At 40.1% G+C, this 22,105-nt stretch overlaps 1 protein-coding gene across 6 annotated transcripts in view; it reads right to left on the bottom strand.

Moving 5' to 3' along the window:
• Positions 1–22,105, bottom strand: part of LRMDA (leucine rich melanocyte differentiation associated) — a 1,033,894-nt gene that overhangs the window by 637,440 nt on the left and 374,349 nt on the right. For 2 of the 6 annotated variants that reach the window (XM_042961205.1, XM_042961206.1), the window contains exon 3: positions 4,233–4,357. The exons of the other annotated variants lie outside the window; for them this stretch is intronic. The gene's annotated coding sequence lies outside the window, so the exon portion shown is untranslated. The remainder of the gene's footprint in view (positions 1–4,232; positions 4,358–22,105) is intronic. 6 annotated transcript variants of the gene reach the window in all.

The raw sequence follows: 22,105 nt of genomic DNA, 5'->3' as shown, positions 1-22,105 counted from the left end.
TTTATAACACTGTCGTCTTCAGAAGGCAAAATAATTAATAGGAGCATGGACTTCTAATTTCAGTGACTTCCAGAGAAAGTGGATTTCATTTGATTTATGACGGCCGGTGACTTTGCATTTTATCAGTTCATTCACTCATTATTTATGCTGATGGCCAATTTCAATGGGTCGCTATCATCTAACTCGCTACTAATCAAAGAGAATTAGGGTTCACTGCATTATTTAGAAGTCGCTAATTTATCTTCAGAACAAGTAGTGAGAAGTTTGGGGCCTTCCACAAGAAAAAACTGAACAGCTGGCTGAAGCCAGAAAATTTGGTCAGCATTATAAATGGGTTTTATCAGGGGTATTGCAAGTTGATGAGTTTCGAGTCAGAAGGAGAGAAAGAAGAAAGAAAAAAAAAAAGAAGCCAGGAAGAAAGACCAAAACAGAATAATGCTTAGAAAAAGTGAAAATACACTCTGAGTTACCACTGTGATCTGACCAGCCACACAATCACAAAGGGCTGTCCTCATCCTATAATCCTGGGATTTGGGCATCTGTATAATCTTAGTATTCAAATATCCCAGCATCCTTCAGTGAAGTTCAATAAGCAAGTACATTTGCACTGAAATAAGCAGAGTTGCCTTGTTTCTCATTTTAAAGTCATTTTAATATGTTCTAGACACAAGATAATGGATCACATTTAAACACAAGAAAATTAAGTCCCATCAGCAAGTAATAACACCCAATCATATTCAATCATGTTGAACAACCACCTCTTCCAAAATTATCCTCTTCTAGGTGAGGTTAAGAAAACAACAATTAAAAAAAAAAGAGGTTGTTACCTTACTTTTATAAAGATCCAACTTTAAAATATCTCTATGTCACTTCCCATAAGGCAATATATTATCTGGTGTTCGTGCTTCTGGACTTTGGCTCTGGTCCCTCTTTTTTATTTTTTTTATGTTTATTTATTTTTGAGACAGACAGAAACACAGCATGAGTGGGGAAGAGGCAGAGAGAGAGGGAGACACAGAATCCGAAGCAGGCTCTAGGCTCTGAGCTGCTAGCACAGAGCCCGACACGGGGCTCAAACCCACAAACTGTGAGATCATGACCTGAGCTGAAGTCAGAGGCTTAACCGAGTGAGCCACCCAGGAGCCCCTGACACTCTGGTCCCTCTTACCAAGATATTCCTTTGTCTTGATATCCACACCAAGTAAACTCCTCTTGTCTTTCAAATATCAGCTCACCAGATCTAACTAGATACCTTTCCCTGCTCTCAAAGCCTCTGGAACTTTGCATGGTTATCATCCTAATTGCACTCTTCAGGGGATTATAAGCCCCATGAGAGTAGGAACAGAGTGATTTCTTAGCTGCTAAACACCAGGACCCCATGTATCTGCTGAGTCAATATTGTTCATTATGTTGTTGCTTTGACTTTAATGTTTTCTATACCGTTCAACAGTTATTCTCTCCATCCAAAGTTTACCCCTTAAGAAAACTAGATGGTAGTACATGAGCAATTGGAAAACACTAGTTTCTTACCCATACAGTATTTTTTGGCAACTTAAAAACCAAGGAGGGGAATAAAGAAAGTAGAAAATAATATCAATTTTTCAACACTTTTAAGTTTGAATGGGAATGCCCAACTCCTGATGCTATTAAGGACTTGCCAGCTTGTTGGGGCAGTTCCAATATAACCCAAAGGGAATATAAGGCTCCTAAAATAAAACGCTCTGCCATTTGCAATTTTCCTAACAATCCTTCTATACTTTTTTTTAATCTCAAGTAAGATGCAAAAATGGCTACAGACTAATATCAATGTAATCTATAGATGAGTTTTTAATCTTTCTATTCCCAACCCAAACACCACTTTTTAGCTTTGACCAGGCTCTCCTTGTAGTTTGTTTCTAGCATGACGCCAGACTATCAAGGTGCTCATATAATAAATATGGCCTTATTAAACTGGATGGAGTAACCATGCGGAATTACGACTATGGGGGTTTCTTTAACGGGAAGACACCATGTTTATCATATTGATGATCTAAAATAAATTCTGGGACTCCAGCACTTATTTTCACCCAGTTTCACAATTTATATGCCACCACAAGTAAAATAAGACTCATGAAACACAAACCAGTTCACCTTCACACTCTCATCAATTGCTTTTGCTTCTGGCTACAGACACAGCAAACACCATCTTCCTGTAAATGATACTGAAATGTGTGGCCACATCAAATCTGATGCTGTTAGTTTCCAACATTGATTTCCTTCAGTGTATGTATGGGTTTTTACATGACCAAACTGTGTAGAGCTCCTGGAAGGCCCATGGACTGCCAAGAAGTCCTCAGACACAAAAGAACCATTATCCCTCAGGGTCAAACCTAGAAAAAAAAGGAGCCGGCTGTTTCTAAATATTTACAACAGAAGGAATTTAATGCAGGGAATTGGATATACAAATGATGGAGAAGCAACAGCAAGAAACCACAACCACCCTCAGGCTGAAGAGACAGCAGAGGGCTGGGACAAGGTCTCCCATTAAAGGAAGAACCCTGGTGGGCCACATCCCATAGGAATTGGAGCCACAGCAGAGATTCAGCCCCTGACAGAGTAGCCAGCAGAGGCAGAGTGGGGAGAAGTACCCTGGCTTGTCCCTTCTTCCCACCATCCAGTCTCCTTCCAGGGTCTCCCATTAGTGAAACCAAAAAGGAAGCCACCCGATGAGAACTTGGGAAATGCTCCTGCAGGTGACAGCCTCCTGTGATAGACAGAAAAGCAGGTCAAGAGCAAGAATGGATCTATGAAGGTATCTGAGGCAGATGAACTTAAACAGAAGAGAAATGCAGCTTGTTGTCAATACCGCATTCACTTTTCCTACCCAGTATCTAAAGTCTAAGTACACGAGATAATTAGAGAGGCATTAAGGTAACAACTCTAGTGAGTAAAATTATAATTCATTTGGGGGTATCCTGAAGATTTATGAGCCTAGTTCTCCTTTGGAATTGTAAAGTAAATAGGTAGATGTATATGAAAACATGTAAAGAAGCAGGCAGGATATGAGGTGGCTCGGCCTGGATACCTAGCATTGGATCCCATCAGTGGGTCTCAGAATGACAAAAGCAAATTTGTAGGCCTGCTGAATAAATAGGGACGTTGAGTAGAAAGCAGCTAATGTAGCCAGTAAAGCATTACTCCCAAAGAAAACTCACACTCTACTTCAGTGACATATTATGAAACATAAATCACTTTACCAACAGCCACAAGGTGAAAAAGACCTACCAAGTAGAGTAGGGGCTTCAACTACCAAAACTCAAGACTTACTTCCTCCAGGAAGCCTTCCCTGGCCATTCTCTGCCTATAGTAATTTCAACTACAAATAAGCTAAAATGACATTTTGACTGGATTCCAAGATCCCCTGAGGGTAGGGACCAACATTTACTTTGGTGGCGTTGATTTTTATTGTGGCAACAACACGTAACATTAAATTTACCATTGCAAACATTTAATTGTACAATTCAGTAGTGCTAAGGATAGTCACATAGATGTCTAGAACTTTTTTATCTTGCCAAACTCAATCTCTGTACCCACTAAGCACGAAATCTCCTTCGTTTTCCTCTCTCCCCAGTCCTTAGCAACCACCTTGCTCCTTTGTTTCTATGATTTTGACTTCTTTAGATACTTCATATGAGTAGAATCATACAGTACATGTCCTTCTGTGACCAGCTTATTTGGCTTATCATAATATCTGCAAGGCTCATTCATGTAGCATGTAACAGAATTTCCTCTTTGGTTAGTGCTGCATGGTATCCAATGCTATGCATAGAATTCTTTGCATATACCATTCATCTGTCAGTGGAGACCTGGGTTGCTTTTACCTCTTGGCTGTTTTGAATAATGCTACAATGTACATGTAGGTGCGAATATCTCCCTTTGGGATCCTGCTTTGAATTCTTTTGGGTATAAAGCCAAAAGTGAGATGGTTGAATAATAAAGTAATTCCATTTCTAATTTTGCTAGGAATTTACTTTTAGGTCTTTAATCCAACATAAAAGCGCAACTTTGTTCTTTTGCATGTGCATGTCCAGTTTTGCCAACACCACTTGTCAAAGAGATTGTCTTTTCCCCATTGTGTAATCTGACACCCTTGTGAAAAATAACTTGACCATATACACAAGGGTCGTGCTCTCTATTCTATTCCAATGGTGTATACACCTGTCTTTGAGCCAGCACCACACTACCCTCATTACCTTTGCTCTGCAGTATGTTTTGAAACCAAGCAGTGAGGTCTCCAACTTAGTTCTTTCTCAAAATTGGTTTGGCTATTCAGGGTCCCTTGAGATTCCAGATGAATTTAAGATGGTTCTTTGTATTTCTGCAAAAAAAATGTCATTGGGGTTTTGATAGAAATTATACTGAATCTACAGATTGCTTTGAATAACATGAACATTTTAATAATTTTAAGTATTCCAGTCTACCAACACAGGAGGTCTCTCCATTTATTTTATCTTCTCTCATTTCTTTTAGGACATTTGTGTAATTTTCAGGGTACAGGTCTTTCACCTTCTTGGTTAAGTTTATTCCTAAGTACTTTATTCTTCTTTTATTTTTTTTAATGTTTATTTACTTTTGAGAAAGAGAGAGAGAGAGAGAGAGAGAGAGAGAGAGAGAGAGAGAGAGAGAGAGAGAGAGAGACAGGGCATGAGTGGGAGAGGGGCAGAGAGAGAGGGAGACACAGAATCCAAAGTGGGCTCCAGGCTCTGAGCTGTCAGCACAAAGCCCAACGCGGGGTTCGAACTCACGGACCATGAGATCATGACCTGAGCTGAAGTCAGAGGCTCAACTGACTGAGCCACCCAGGCACCCCAGTACTTTATTCTTCTTGATGCAGCTTTAAGTGGAATTTTTAAATCCTTTGGTTTCTATTGCTGTTATCATTTATTGTTGGCTCTGCCTCTATTCCACACTTAATATAGTGCTTTCAATAACATTCGATGACCAAGAAATATTTGTTGAAGGGAAGACTGAATGAATGAACGTATCTCTCCCCAGCTAACCTAAAAGGCAATGTTAAAAGGGCTGAAGCTGCTTCTCTGTTTCCAAGAATGAGACCACCATGGGCAGTTCCTTCCAGTGACATTGGTGCAGATAATAAACACCTTGTTAGCCTCAATCCTCAACTTTCAGGCCTGTGTTGATAAAAAAAAGTTTTACCAAATTCCATGCAAACAGGACTAAAACATTACTTTTCTTATTATTTGATTTTTGCCTTTTATTTGAGATTTGCTCTTTATTCACTTGACTTAATAAGTCTCTCTTTCCCTTTAATTAATTTGAATAGTTAGTGTGAATCTACTCAGTAAGCTAGGTGGGCCTGTTTGTACCTTGCTGAGTTTGAAGAAAGAAGCTCTCACCCAAGACAAATAAATAAAAACATGACACGAATAGCAGCTGCAACAGCATTACTACATGAAGGAAATGCATTCTTATTTAGAAAGTACCCTTGGCATTTGACGTCCCAGGAGGTGAATTCCTTCCCATGAGCCATAAGGTAAATCAGTAGCAGTGATGATATGAAATTTTGGGGGTAGTCTCACCCTGCAAGTTGTGACTGTCCACCCCAAAATGTACCCCAACTACACAGAGATTTTTAAGTGTTAACCTTCTACTACCATTTCCTTATATTTCCAACTTCTTCCCTCTCTGCCCCCATGTGGTTCTTTTATTTATGGATGTAACGCAGAGGGCCCTTTCCCGGTTTTTCTTCTCTCTATCCAAGTTACACGAAATTCAACAAAGCAAGTCTCCCTGTGACTCGGTTACCCAAAAATGTAGACATGCCGGGGGGGCACACAATCAAGAACTCAAAACAAGAGCAAAGCATACATGACAGCCTGATTCTTGGCTATAGTGGTCACAATGCCCCTGACCTTCACAGCTGCCTGGTATCATGGCAAAAAAAAAAAAAAAAGAGAGAGAGAGAGAGAGAGGTTGGGGGCGCCAGGGAGGCAGACAAATGCAACAACACAGCTTCACGGCCACTATTACAAAATGCTCAACTCAAGATAGGAAGTACACATGGGACTGTCAAAGGCAAATGAGAGGCACAGAAGCTGGGGGAACACGGGACTCACTGCCGTCGTATCATGACAGCCAAGCAAAAGCTGAAGAGTGGGAGTTTTTGAAACAAATGCCAGTGAAATGATCCATTCAGTTATACTTGATATGTCTGGTATAATATAGCTTGTTCCAGATGTCAAGTAATATTGCCAAACCATGCTCACTAATGTGAAAACCATTGTTGCTGATAAGCCTAAGTGTTGTTGGATTTGTACAACAGCCACCCATCTGCAAACAAAATATGGCATTTAAAACAAAAACAAAACAAACAAAAAAACCCTCATAAATTAAGCCAATAAAGGGATTGACTGAAAAATGTAATTTATAAAAAGCAGTTTTCCTCTGAGAAACTTTTTAAAAAATATTTCACATTTACACACTTAAGTTATATTCAATTTTATACAAAAATTATAGTAATTGTCCTTCACCTAACATGAATGTTATAATTATACTTTCAGCGGTGGTGCGCTTCAACACCCACCCATAAGAAAAGTATGGTGTGTTCACAACCAACGCAGGAAAGAACAAATAGATTTGCAGCATTTGACGTGACCCTTTTAAACATACAGCTCTGAAATATCCATTGTTCATAAAATTCATAAAGGGCTGCATATGTACATCCCAACTCCCTTTTCCATTCGATATATATGAAAATGCAATTTACTGTATGTCAAATGAAAAATGTGGTTTTCAAATGCATTGACAACAGGTGCTAGTTAAATGATCAGACGCCATTTGTTACCTAGCCCCTTACTCTCATTTGCAGCAAGATAAATTGCATTTTAGAAGAGTAGTGCGATCTAAGGGGTCTTGACATGTTTTTATTGATTTGCATAGGTTATATGCATGTATTCCTGTTTGTAGGCAAATAGTGCCACAAGTAAATTCAAGGCACCGTGCCTGTGTTTCGAGAAAATTGGAGTCATCACAGGGGAGCCAAGATGGAGTGAGCCTGGGTAAAAGAGACACATCCAGCCTGCTGGAATCTCAGAACCTCTATTAAGATTTATAGGCTGTAGGATTCTTTTGGGCTTCAACATTATTCTTAGTAAACCCTTTCTGTCTTCTGTTGTTTATAAAAACTGGCAGCTTTAGCAAAGACAGAAGCTTAAGTTGTAGGTAGCACAATTTAACATAATAGTTCTTGCCTGTCCTCCAAATAGCCTAATGCTGATTTTGCAAAAGGAAAAGAGAAAAGGGGAAGAAAAGCCACATGAAACCACATACCATAGGCTGTTGCTCTGACACGGATGGATTTGGCTGTCACTACAGAAAAGCATTGGTGAAATTTGATTATATTTCTAATGTCAAAATTTACTAACTTTTTAGACTCCCGGGTTCCATTTCTCATTTGATTTTTCATTTTGTTACCTCAGCACCATCAGGCCCATCACAGAGAGTAATGTACCAATTAGCCCAGGGAACCACTTACTCAGAAGGGACTTTTTCATCGACAGGGGCTTCCCCTTCTTGCTGCCACCACCGCCACCCGGCCGGGCCTTCCCTTTTACCTGAGAATCACACACCTCTCCTCCACGTCCGCTCCCCACCTGCACCCAGAACATTCACCTCCTCTTTCAGAGTCGGAACATTTCCCCAGGTTTTCATGGCCTGTGATATCTCCTCTGCTGTGGTATTTTACAACTTTCATTGTTACTGGTCTTTTTGCCAATTTAACTATGAGGACGATAGTGTTCTTACCTCAAGGACCTTATAAGAACCTTACAGTCCTTGCTGTTAAACTAGTGAAAAGATTAATAGCAACTTCTGAACTTCTACTGGAACTTCTAGTTCCCATTGTTCCTAGCGCATGCCCCACCCAAAGCAGAGGACTGATAGATTTTAACGGGGTAGAACAATGAATACCGCCTCTGAATGAGAATCTATACTCTCAGGGCAATCTCCTACACATTCCCCTATCTGATCCTCACAGCTGAGGTGTACAATGGCCATGACCACCATCCTCACTTCCACTGGGTTGGAGGAAGTGACAGAGATGCATGGGAAACTAAGTCCAAGTTTCACAGCATTCAGGACAGAAGAGACACCTGAAATCAGGATTCCTGGTCCAGTGACTGTTTGTTCCCCTTTTATACAGCACACTCATCACATGGTATGTCTATCCTTTGGTATGATGCTCAAACCCCGCTTCCTATATAAATCCTGCTTTCTTTATTATAAAGAAAACACTATTTGCCCACCCAAGGATCCAGTATATCCTTACTCCAGGACACAGCCTGCACAGAGTTGCTGCTTGCTCCACTTAGCAGGAAGAGATCTCCCGAACTTACCTAGTAGCTGGGTGCAAAATGGTCAGTCATCTTGCCTTTATTTCTCCCCTGAACTCATTCATTCATAACCTCCACACACTTACAAAAGCCTGTTTTTTCCAGGCATTATGTCAGGCCCAAGGAAACAAAGAGAGGCTCTCTGCCTTCGTGGAGTTTACAGTCTAGCCTTGTGGCTTTCCAACTATGTGACCATGATTCACTTTTTATTTAACATGATGACTCACCGTATGTGTGTACACACACACACACACACTCAACACATCCCGATGACTCACCGTATGTGTGTACACACACACACACACACACACACACACACACACACACACACTCAACACATCCCTCTGGAAAAAAACATTTCATAAGGCAATAATTAACCCTACCACGTGTAAGGTACTCTGAGAGTTTCTCTTTTTTTATTCTGGTTGATTTCACCTATTTAAAAATGACATTTGCAACCCTCTAAACTAATTTCAAGGCAAATAATGAATCAATAGCCACAGTTTGAAAACCACTCATCTAGCAAAAATGTGGAATGACCTACATCAGGCGTTAGCAAACATTTCCTGTAAAGGGCCAGATAGTAAATATTTTAGGTTTTGTGGGACAAACAATAAAGTCAAGGATATTATGAAGGCATTAATAACAGAAAAAATGTTTTCCCCTTAATTTTTTCTGATGAAATTCAAAATCGTGTAATAATCGAGTATAAATTTTCATAACACACATCTAATAATGACGAGTAGAATTTATTCTGGACACGGAGACCTGAATTTCATGTAATTTTCATGTATCACAAAGTATTATTCTTCTTTTGATTTTTCACGCTACTTACAAATTTAAAAACTATTTTTAGCTCACAGGCATATGACAAGAGGCAGCAGGCCACAGTTTGCCAGCTCCTGACTTATAGCAAAACCACTCTTTATTAACATCCCTAGAATTTCAATTGTTTTCTTTACAATGCTGGGCATAGAGAATATCTTCAACTCATGCTTGAGAAAGATTCAGAAAAAATGTGAGTATCTAAATAACTGAGGAATTTTAAATTTAACCCTCTCAACACACTATGAGTTTGGTCCCATTATTCCCATGTTACCAATGAAGAAACCAAGGCAGAGGCATAACAGGACTTACCTAACAGCTTCCAAGCCCAGGACTAGGTACACTACACCTAGGGGCTAACATGACCAAGGAGGGGAGACAAGATCAATTCTGGAACAGCAAGCCCTCACTCCTCTAGAGGCACCAGGAGAAATTACCATGCATTCCAATAAACACATTTTCTCTTATACCATGCAGGTTACCAAAAAGGGCCAAGGCCAACTTTACCTGTCTCTTGTCTGTACACTGATAACCTGCAGGGGCCTTGGATCTCAAAGTCCCTGAATGATAATCACTTGGGATGGAACTAAGTTACCACTGAACCTCACTGACAGGCAAGTCTTTGGGTTTTAAAGGGTATGAAGCAAGAAGTCAAAGCATAGTACCCAAAGTCTCTACATACGCTCCCACCTCCCTGTGCATTTGGCCTAGTGCCCACAAAGCCAGAGGGAACAGCAGGGTTCTCAAAGTTTGGGCAGCAGCATGTGGCAACCACAACCCATGACCTGAGTTCCCAGGATTGGTTCAAGTCTATGTTGTGGGTATGTTCTTCCGGAAGGCAATCGTTCACACAGACAGAACACAGCATTCCAAATCTCAGGTTACATTTATGTGCAATAATAAACTGTAGGAAATCCAGGGTTACTCAAAGTTTCCAAGGATGCATATGCTGCACTGGGGAGTTAGGGGGCCCCACAGAAGGAGAGGATTAAAACAGTCACCACGCATTATTTTGTCACAATGGTAAGGCTTCAGAAACTAAGTGTGTTACTTTTAAAAAGAACATGGACTCAGTGTTAGCTAAAACAATGCTTCTCATTACTTGGAACTGAATCTCCAGCATCGTGGTCTACGAACTATGCTGAACATGACCCCCAGAGCTAGGGATTATATGAGGGTTGTCATAAAGCCTTGGCAATGTGAGTATTTACAATACAAAATACGTCCTCTGATAGAGAAATAGATCTTTACCACACAAATTAACACTTAAACTTAACAAATGAAGACAGCCAACAGTGGTTGAAACATGCATTTAACAAGTAAAACACTTAGGAGGTTACCAGTAGATATCTTCTAAAATGACTTACTACAGAGTTCCTTACTTTTGCTTCAAGGTATTGTAGGTTTTAGTAATACATAGTTTCTATAAAGAAGGGACAACTGTAAAACTGTATGTTATTTTTCATAGTTCATTACTAGTAAGCAGTATCCTGTCCCTAGGTCTGTATTCGAGTGTCAGTGCCTTGTACTATTTTTTCCCCATCTAGTATGATCTAAATATGGATACATACATATGTAAGCATGCACACACAACACAAGCAATGAAACAGACAGTAATTCACAGACCCAGTATTTCTGGCACTAAATGTAAAGCTCAAGACAAGTAAACCTCAGGGATTTAATTACAGTATATGATAACTCCTAAGGGAAAACTCCATAAAGAGAACTGTCAATTAATCATAAATCAACATTTGAAATAACTGTAGAATGCTTTTCAGAGTTCCCAAAATACTTTTACTTGGGAAGAAGGCATTACTATTTTCATTTAACAGACCCTAAAAGCAAGCTCCCCGTTTTCTGGTGGGAGACAAGGGGCTGAGGGATTGAGATCAGCAACTTGGACTATTCACAGAGGCAGAGGAACAGCCTTTAAGTATGTGAAGGCCAAGACCTATGCTCTCAAAAGCCCAAAAAGAGAAAGGGAAGAGAAGGAAGGGAAAGAAGTAGAAGTGGACAAAACAGGTAGAGTTGATGAAGTTTTGCCAATAAGGGATAAAAAGAAGTTTCTGGCCAACTGATTTCAGAAAACAAATTGTAATGTATCACTACAAAAGCTGGACACATCTGAAGAAAGGAGAATTAGAAAGGATCAAGGTCAAAAGCCATAAATCTTTTCTCTCTCCAGCAGATCGAGACAGTCTGCTAGATCGCAGGCAGGGTGAGTGAGCCATTAGAGTTAGCTCAGAACAAATGAAAGAAAAATAAAGGTACCCTACTCTAGCTGTAGCCCCAAGGCTGATAGCACACTAAGGGTGCCCAGAGAGTTGATTTGTCTCCACACCCTCCCCATCTTTGCATGCCCTTACTTCTATGGAAAAAAAGAAGTGTGTTCAGCAGAATCATAGCACATGCACTTTGTTTGTGCTTATTAAATAAAAAGAAAGGATCACCTTCAACTATATTAATGATGGACTGGTGGATGAAGGATGCCTGTGAAAATTCACAACATCTGTTTGCTCCACTCTCTTCTCAGCATGCTGCACCTATTTCTCATGCTTAATGATGCTCAGCCACTCTGCAAGTTTTACGAACAAATGTGTGTTTAGCCACATTCATCATTCTGAATGAGCGTTCTTGATGAAGCCTCCACTGGCCTGTTTCGCTCTTTCTGCTACACTTTAACAAATGACAACTGCTCTACGTATTTTTCATTTGTTAAAAATAAAAAGCTAAGTGAAGGATAGGCCTGGAGGATTTTTTCCCCTTCCCTTTGCCTCCCCCAGAAACCTCAGCAGGCCATCCACTGTATTTCCACGCCCACCTGCCATGGCACTAAAGAGGGCATGCTGGGAGAGCCTGCCCACAATCTTTGGTGTCAGAGTGCCACTGGCTGTACCCCACCTAGAGAATCCTGTCTCAGCCAACGGATCTTCTCTCATCTCTAATTAGCTACCACTCTTAGAATCTCTATCACACAGCATGGTATTTAAATATATGCCTTTACTCTTCACGGGGTAGGACTTTCAACCAACAAGCTGGCATGAAATCAGCAATTGCTCTTTGTATTACCAAGAATGTTTAAAACCTATTAGATCAGAGAAAAGGAAATAAATATGTGTTAAGCTGAGTAGTATTTCTCTACAGTTTTCCAGAAGAAAGTCAAGGTGCTCACCAGTTTTGACAAAAAAAGGTAATATTTAGATTATCACAAACTCAGATACTTCAGCTAAACCAAAAGTCTCAACTTTTTCATCCCAGAAACACCTGAACTCACCATTTGAATGACCCACATAAATCAGGTCAAGCTGGCTAGAATCTAAGAGTTCAAAATAGCAAAGTTATTATAATATGTTAAGAAATAATCTTTCAGAATTTATTTTCAAGTGATTGTTTTTATTATTTCATCAGGAACATGAAAAGCAAAAAAAAAAGCAATAAGTTATTTCCTTTATATTAAATATTCAGTCATTGGAAATCAGTTTAAATTCTATTTCATAAGACAAGACATTTTTGTCTGTATTTACAATGCTGAATTTTGTATTAGTATTTGTATTACATTTGACTCAGCATGCATGGCAAGACACTTTACAAATAAAATAATCATGTTATATATTCAATAAAGCCACATCGTCATATCACCAGTTTTAATCATTGTGGTTTCTGGTTTTTCCCCTTCCTGATAACATTATGAACATTTGGAAAGGAAAAGTTTTCATTCATCCACTAATCACAAATTGTGTTGTATCTCCCACCGCTAACCTTTGTTAAATGCCTCCATTAGTGACTGTGGTTTTTTTAGTATACTTTATTAACTGAATTGTTAATATATCTCAATATAGTTGGAAAATAAATAAATAAATAAAAGCTCCTGGAATCAGGTACAAAAAGCTTTTAGGACATATCTACTCAACAACAAAGAAGCTAAACCTTAGTAGACACAGTTAAGAAAAAAGCATAAAAATCAAGAAATCTTAACCAGAAATCCATCAATATTATACAAGTATTTATTAAGGTTCTACTTCACAGGTTTCCTGAGGACCCCAGTCTACCAAGGAGCCTCAGAACTCTTGAGCTCTCAAATCCATACTTGCCACAAGCTTGGTTGGAGACAGAATTAAAAACATATATTACACATATGTGTAAATTAATCTTAAACTTTTACCACTCTCTATCCATTCTATTTTATTAACAGCCAACACTAAAGATACAACTATGGTCATGCAGGCAAACATGAAAATGCTTCACATTTTTAAAAAAACCTTCAAACCTGGAAGTGTTTGATGAAAATATCCAACAAGAATCCACTCAAAATCCAGCTCCTCCATAAAGATCTCCCCAACTATGCCAGAACAGAGATTATTCTCTTTTAAGCACAGGGGTGGTCATCTGTGCCACACAATTTAGGTACACCCAGCACTATTCCTCACTGCTATTTTGCTATATCCTCTCTACAATTAGAATATGATCTAAGGCCTGGGATCTCATTTATATTTCCCTTATGTCTCTCACACTGTCTCTATTGAGGCACTAAATCATCTCTATATGGATATCAATAGCAGTATTTCAGTACAGATATCCACACATACTCATTCATTAGATCTTATATATCCAATAAGTTTATGCTTAAGTGTGAAGTTAGATTGTAATTTACTCTTTCCACACATATTAGTTAACCCCTCTTCCTGCTTTAGGTGCTATAACAGATGAAAAGAATAAATTCCTCAATGACAATATAATGTGGCTGGGAGAGAAAAATATATTGAAATACCTACCATGGCCAATGGCATTAAAAAGTTAAAGACCACAAATCCAACAGAAGTTTAAGAAAAAGAAAGGATCATTTCAAAGTAGAGAAATTAAGAGGCTGCATCTATAAATGGTACTAGAACCAGTCCTTGAAGTCTGTTAGTACGTGAATATGCGGGCAAGAATTTCCAAGCAAAGGAAGTAACACAAATGAAATTATGAAGGTTTAAAGGCTGGGTGCTCATCTGAGTGCAGAGAAGACTCCTCTTTCTAAAAACAAAAGATTTAAACTAGCCTTGCAGACCAGTTTAGAAAATCCTATAGCCTTACCAAAGTGACCTCTTTTCAAATTCCCATCATCCTATCTATTGCCCTTTAAAAATAAGAGAAATATTGCATATGAGTCCCCAGTGGCACAGAGTCCTAGAGGACAAGCTAAAAAAAATAAATTTCCTCTTCTGAATTCTCCTAGACCGAGGGCTTAAGTTTCGTGACCTGATTTCTTTGAAGCCTCAGATGAAATTAAGTTCCCTGTTTTACTTGTTGAGGGCTTAGCATCCGACACCACCTCCAGCCCTCTGGAGCTCTGTAACATGTGTTGGCTGCAGCAGCCTTTTCTGCAGCTACTAGAATCAGCCAAACCAATGCAAATTTGCTCCAAGGGTCCTGCCTTCTCCAATTGGAGACACTAAACTTTATGATACCTTCTGATCCTTCCTCAGCCTTAACTTCTGCCCCAGAGAAGAAACCCTTTACTCAGACCTCAGATTTCAGGATTTAAGTCATCCTGACCACCTTGCCCATTAGACCATGATGATTCTTTTTCCTCATTTCATCTAAGTACCTTCTAAGAACAACTGTGTTTGATTTACTCTGAGTTGACGGGTTCTGACTATAACAGGTCCACAATCTGGCAAGAACAGGAAGCTGATCAGTCACCACAACCGAAATTCACCACCAAACTGCTGTATCAATTGACTAATTCCTTCCCAACTTTTGACAACTGTAACTCATCATCTCCTCTTTCTCAAGAAGCATTTGATTGCAGTGAAAGCCCAGAACCAAAGAGCTGGAATGGTGGAGCCCTAAAGGGCCCTGGCAATCACTCAGTTTAACCCCCTCATTTCACAAATGAAACTGAGGCATGAAGAAGCAAAATGGCTGGCTTTAAATGCTACCACTTTTTAGCAGCCCAAGTGAGACTGAAACCCAACTTTTCCTGACTCCAAAATTAGTCCCACTGCCCCATGTTGTCTATCAACCTTCTAAACTCTAGGGGGACTGAAAGAACAGCAGTCTGGTATGAAAAACCAAACTCAGCTAAGTAACACCAAATATTCCCATGTCACCATTCCCAGAACCTGTGAATATTAACTTGCAGGGGAAAAGGGACTTTGTAGATGTGGTTAATGATCTCAACATGAGGGGGTTACTCTAGGTGGGCCCAGTGTTTCACACTGATCCTTATAAGAGACACACAGGAACAGTCAGAGAAGAAGGGGATGATTATGATGATGATGAAAGCAAAGACAGTGATACACTTTGAAGATGGAGAGACAGGCTGTAAGCCAAGTAATACAGGTGGCCACCAAAGCTGGAAAAGGCAAATAAACAGAGTGCCCGCTCAGAGCCTCCCAAAGGAAACAGTCCCACCAACACCTTAATTTTAAACTATAATACTTAAAGTTTTGACCTTCAGAACTACAAGATAATTAATTTGTGTTGTTTTCAAGCCACTAAAGTCTGCAGTAATTTATTGCATTGACAATAGACGCAGATGTAGATTTTGGTATCTAAAAGAGGGATGCTGCTGTGACAAATATCTAAAAATATGCAAGTGGATTTGCAATCTCATGATGCAGAGGAGCATGATAGAAGAATTAGACTGCCTTAAACAGCCTGTTACCAGAAATACTGGCATTAATGATTCTATTAGCAAGGACTTGGAAGCGAGAAGTGTAGAAATGAAAACCAATATTCCTTAGAGAATTCCTAAATCATCAAAAACAGATTTTGGGCTAATTATAAATGTTAAAGGTGCTATTGAGAGCTCCAAAGGAAGTGAGGAACACATCACAGGACACTGAAAGAAAAGCAGTCCTTGTTATGCAGTGGCAGAAAGATGAGCCGAATTGTCCTACAGTTACATGGAAAGCCTAACTTGTAGGCAAAGGAAAGTTGGCCACTTAGCTGACGAGATTTCCAAGCAAATACTGAGCTGCAGCCTGCTTTCCTCTTGCTGTTTATAGTAAAATGGAAGAAGGGGCACCTGGGTGGCTCAGTCAGTTAAGCGCCAGACTTTGGCTCAGGGAATGATCTCCCGGTTGGTGGGTTCAAGCCCCGCAAAGGGCTTTGTGCTGACAGCTCAGAGCCTGCTTCAGATTCTGTGTCCCCCTCTCTCTCTGCCCCACCCCTGCTTGTGCTCTGTCTCTGTCTTTCAAAAATGAACAAACATTAAAAAAATAACATTTTATAGTAAAATGCAAGAAGATAAACTGAAGAACGAACTGTGATGGCAAAAAGAACCAAAGCTTGATGATTTGGCCAATTCTAAGCCTATTCAGACTGCAAAAGATACTCAAATTAGGAGATACACTGTCAGGAAGGATGCTCTGGAGAGAAGGCCAAAGGTGTAACTAGACCAACTTTGACTAGAGCCTCGGAAGTACCTAAAGATCAGAATATCTATTCATATAGGGAGCTCTTCAAAGAGATTAGGCATATGACTCATGAACCCCCTCAACCAGCTCAGCAGAAGCCAGAAATGGAAATAGGGTTATCCAGAAAAGACCTGCAGAGGACTCCTGTCTGGAGTGAATCCCATGACATACCTGGGAGATCATAAGGTGTTTGTGATTGTTATAGCAGTATAAATGGTGCCACCTTAGACTGAAAGCAAGGAAGAAAAGATTAAATGAAAGAATGTTGTCAGGTAAGACAGGCTGATAAAACCATTCAGCTGTAAACACATGCTACTTTTCAAGAAAAAAGGAAGAATGACCTAGAGGGCCAAGCCACAAGCCCAAGAGGGTAGAACTGTAGACCCAGAGGGCAGATCCTCAAGCTACATAGCATTATGCTCAGACCTTAAACCTAACGGAGCTTGCCTGCTGGATTTAAAAATTGCCTGGTTCTGGTAGAGGACTCCTTTTCCTTTCACTTTTTCCCACTTTGAATGGAATGTCCAACACTGGTATTCTATGTCCATCCCACCATTGTATTTTGGGAGCAGATAACTTACTTCTAGTTTCACAGGTTCAGAGACAGAAAGCAACTCTACTCCAGAATGGATTATAGCCATTATAGCCAGAGCCTCACCCATAGCTACTGAAAATTACTGAGGTCATGAGATCTGATGCTTTTGAGTGGTGACTTAGATAAGATTTGGGACTTGAGATTGTAATGGTCAACACATTGGGGACCTTGAGATGAGATGAATTCATTTTTTATGTGAGGTTGATGTGACCCTTTGGGAGACAGAGAGAGGACATACTTGTGTTGTTTTAGCCTACTAAGTTTGTGGTGATTTGTTACAGCAGCAAAAGCACACTAATGCAGCAGGGAGAGAAGAGAGGATCAGAGGCGGCCTCTACCGTAAGTGATGTTCCTTATGGAGAAATAAGAGCCCTTGAAGGTAGCAAGGAACAACCTGTATCTTCTTGCTACACCACTCTACTAGGCAGAGACCTTGAGACATGAGAAGCCCTTCAAGATGCCTTTAGTGATCCAACATCTGTTTGCACTATCACTACAAAACGCTTGTTTTTCTTGTGCTGGTCAAGTATTCCATGACGTGCCAGAAAGAGGATATTTTACAATTAAAATTAAGAAACATTAGACAACATATCTTGTGCTATTTTCAGGTGCAAGAGATCAGCTCAGAGATTCTAAAACTGGGTATCCAAATGTTTAGATTTTCCAAACATTTCAATAGTTTAAGGAAAAGACAAAATATTTTAAAATGAGACTTACCCAGAAAATCTGTGTTATGTGCTCACCACATTTATCCAAACAACCAGAGAGAATGTGATGATGTATATATGGGATCTCAGAATCAAAGTTCACCAAAAGGCAGGCCCCTGGAGACAAGACCCAGGTCCCTGATAAGCACAAAGATCTGCAAGGTACAAAGAGTCAAGTGCAGGCTCCTAGGGTTTCACACACCATTTTCTCACAAGAGCCCTTCAAGGGAGGGTATTGAAAAGAACATTAAAAGGGAATGAACACATTTTTCCAGGTAAACTTCATAAACAGGTAAGTGACTAGGCTGGAACCCTAAAACACTTCCCACTCTGCCACACTACCAAATAAGTGGATCCCATGATAACTCATCAGAGAACGTCTGTGTGAGAAGAGTTGGAAGGAGAGAAGCCTCTTATTTGAACATGGGATAAACAGACACTTCTGAAGGCAGCAGCAGAGAAAAATTCTTTTCATGAGGAAGCAACCAAAAAAAGGTGGGATACAACAGACATCTCTTAGCAACAAAAGGTCTGGTTTATTCAAAAATTTATGCATTCAACATTCAGTCAACAAACATTTATCTTGCAGGCCAATTGCTGAGCTAGGTACCAATCACAATGTGACACCCACAAGACAGCATCCTTTCCCCCCAAAGAACTCATGGAAGAACAGAGAACTTAGAGAATAATTGATCAATGTATTTGACTATTTCTCCTGGAAAAGCTAAGATCGTTAATGAATGCCTCAAAAGTGTTAGCAACATATTCTAAGGGAAAAAAAGGAATCAATCTATTTTCTCCTTTAAAAGGATACACTTGACCTTGAAGGTTGATTCAGAATACCAGAACGGAGTGAAAATAAATGAGGACAAGTGTGTTTTCTTTTTTAATATCCTAGAAGCTTTCAATTTTTATCTTTAAAATGTGATTTTTAGGGGTGCCTGGGTGGCTCATTCAGGTGAACATCCAACTCTTTTTTTTTTTCCAATATATGAAGTTTATTGTCAAATTGGTTTTCATATAACACCCAGTGCTCATCCCAATCCAAAGGCAAGGGAATTAAAAGCAAAAATGAACTACTGGGAACTTATGAAGATAAAAAGCTTCTGCACAGCAAAGGAAACAACCAACAAAACTAAAAGGCAACCAACGGAATGGGAAAAGATATTTGCAAATGACATATCGGACAAAGGACTAGTATCTAAAATCTATAAAGGGCTCACCAAACTCCACACTCGAAAAACAACCCAGTGAAGAAATGGGCAGAAGACATGAATAGACACTTCTCTAAAGAAGACATCCGGATGGCCAACAGGCACAAGAAAAGATGCTCAACATCGCTCCTCATCAGGGAAATACAAATCAAGACCATCCAACTCTTGATTTAAGCTCAGGTCATGATCCCAGGGCTGCAGGATTGAGCCCCATGTTGGGCTCCACACTGAGTGTGGAACATGCTTGGGACGCGCGTGCGCTCTCTCTCTCTCTCTCTCTCTCTCTCTCTCTCTCTCTCCCTCTGCCCCTCCCCCACTCACATGAGCACTCTCTTTCTCAGAATAAACATAAAAAATGAAAATAAATTGTGATTTTTTAAGATCTCTGGACATCAGAATTGAGACAAGTGAGGAGAAGTTGCAAGGCTACTGCAATACTGTCAAAATAAAGAAGAATGATCCCACAAAAGCTGTTGATCAACAGTCCAGCTGCTGCTTGAAGCGCTTAGCTCCTCACCCCTTGAAGGATTCAAGCAAGGGACTGATCAACCATCAAGGGTAGTGTCAGACGGATTTCTTCTCTGAGATGGGAAGCTAGAAAGAATGACCTCCCAAGTCCCTCCTTCAATTTCTATGATTCCTATACCAACACTTCATGAAAAGGGCTCAGCCGACCATCTAAAGCCATTTGGCTCAATCAACATTCAAAGAAGGCTGGTTTTGCCAGGACTCACTTTCAAATCTAGTGGTAGAGGTCATCTCATCACAGGAACTCTAGGTGACACAGTGTTCTGTAGAACTGAACTAGTCCTTCACCTTGACCAGCCACAGTAGCTAACCCTGCAGGCTGAATGGCAGAGCCAGCTGACCACAAAAGGCCTCTCCAGCCCCATCTTTCCACAGTTCCACGTCTCCCTTCTCTGTCTGGCTGAGTAAATTACTACAAGAAATACCTCCCTCAAAGACCTATAATAAAAAGATTCAAGAGGACAACAGCAGAGTGGAGAAGCATTCAGGAGAACTCGGGGATGGAAATTCCCCGTCGGCCTTAATGCTGGAGAATTTACTTTAGGATGTAAAAATAACACGTACTGCTATATTTCTTCACTTTATTTGCTCTCCTCTGCAGAGATTACAGCTGTGTGCGCAGCGTCGTAAGAGTGGAGAAGGTCAGGTTGACAAAACTTCTTGGTGGGGAATAATCGTTAGCCCTCCAAATATATGTGCCTTGCAACTTCCAGGCCACAAAAGCAAACTCTGGTTTGGAAAATGCCAAGTCTCATCTCCAAGGAAATTCAATAACTTCCAAATGGCCCCACGATCACATTTGTGTGGTTATTATAAACCATTAAAAACATTAAGGAATAATTCAGATTGAAAGAGCTTTCAGGGTTACGATTTTTTTTTTCTTCTCAGTTTTGGCCAAGACAATATAAACCTCAGTGAAGAAAACGCCTGCTAAAGAAAACAGGAAAATGATAAAATTAGACCTGGTTGAACTTGCTTTTTATCCACCAGTGACTTAAGAAAACGGTAATATTGAGGCAGGAAGAAATATATTTCATAGCTTCTCTGCGAAAGAAAATGTACTTGTTCCCAGGTTTCAAGTAGTTTGGGATGGTTCTAAAGAAGCAGATTCTTTTTGTGGGGAGCATTGTCCTCTCAGACCAAACACAATAACAGTCTGCGAGTCTGGGCAGGTTTCAAAGGAGACTGTATAGGGCACACAAGGAGTGCTATTCAACACATCAGTCCCAAAGCTGTATTTAGAAGCCAGAAATGAAAATGGTTTGAGGAGTTGGTGAGCAAAGTTACTGTATTCCCCGAGAATAATGGCCCATCCACAAAGTCAGCTCTCAGACTGAAGTTCTAAGAAAGCCCAAACCCTCCAAAGAATTCCAGCCCATCCCAGAATTAAGGCCCCAGAATGTTACAACAGCTGGAACACCAAAGATCACCATCTTTCAGACCTCATATGAAGCCACAGCATGATAAACAAATTCAATAAAATTACGAATTGGCAAACTGTTTGCAACAAATGTTATTTCCCGGATAACAAGATGGATAACGTACATTCTGCAACATATGCGAGGAATTATTGAAAACAGATGTAAATGTTCTCAAACTCGAGTCTTTCTTTGGCACAAATCTGAGTACGTTGATTTTATACTTTGCTTTACAGCAGTGCCCCCAATGTACCTCAAGTAGTAACCCCTGCACTGAGCAGAGGACGTTCCTGCCACCCTCCCCTATTTCCTCATACCTGTGATGGAGACACTGGGGACCTCTTCCAAAAGCCCTTCCATAAAGCACCAAATAAAACTTTGAATCCTGAATTAAATGGCAAAAGCAAGGATGAACCACAAGCGGGGGACAAGAAGGACATTTAAATGACCCCAGCTCTAAAGGTCCTCTGCTAACACACCTACTCTGTGAAGAATACTCTCAAAAACCCCTGCTTGGAAACCAAAACCCTTTCCCCTTAGCTAAGTGCCACATGCATTAGTCTTTTGTGTTGTCCCCAGCACCTCCAGCACCTGGAACCTCCACTGACTTGCCTATGTGGCAAAAGCAGCATGTCACCGCACCCTCTCTGCCACACAATCAAGATTTTTCTAATTGTAAGGAAAACAGTCTCCTGAGCACGCACAAAAAAACACGCAATGTGCAATCATCACATTTTGGAAATGGGGGCCCAGAGAGGTATTTTCCATGAAAAGTAATTTACATTTTTCAGCTACAAATGCATCTTTTCTTCTGAGAAGAATCATCTGTACAACAGATTTGTATCTGAAAATAGAAGGCCGGATTTATGCAAAAATGATCTCAAGGGATCATCACAGAAACACAGAAAGTAATTTTCTGCCAAAATTACACAGAGCACTCACAGAGATGTTTTTCAAATATGACCACTAAATACATAAAATACACAAATGAAATGGAATTAATACAAACTGAGAGTTCTACA

This window comes from Panthera tigris, chromosome D2 (genome assembly GCF_018350195.1).
Source record: "Panthera tigris isolate Pti1 chromosome D2, P.tigris_Pti1_mat1.1, whole genome shotgun sequence".
NCBI lineage: Eukaryota > Metazoa > Chordata > Mammalia > Carnivora > Felidae > Panthera > Panthera tigris.
Note: the sequence above shows the minus strand (reverse complement) of the source record. Positions and strands in the feature narration are given on the sequence as shown.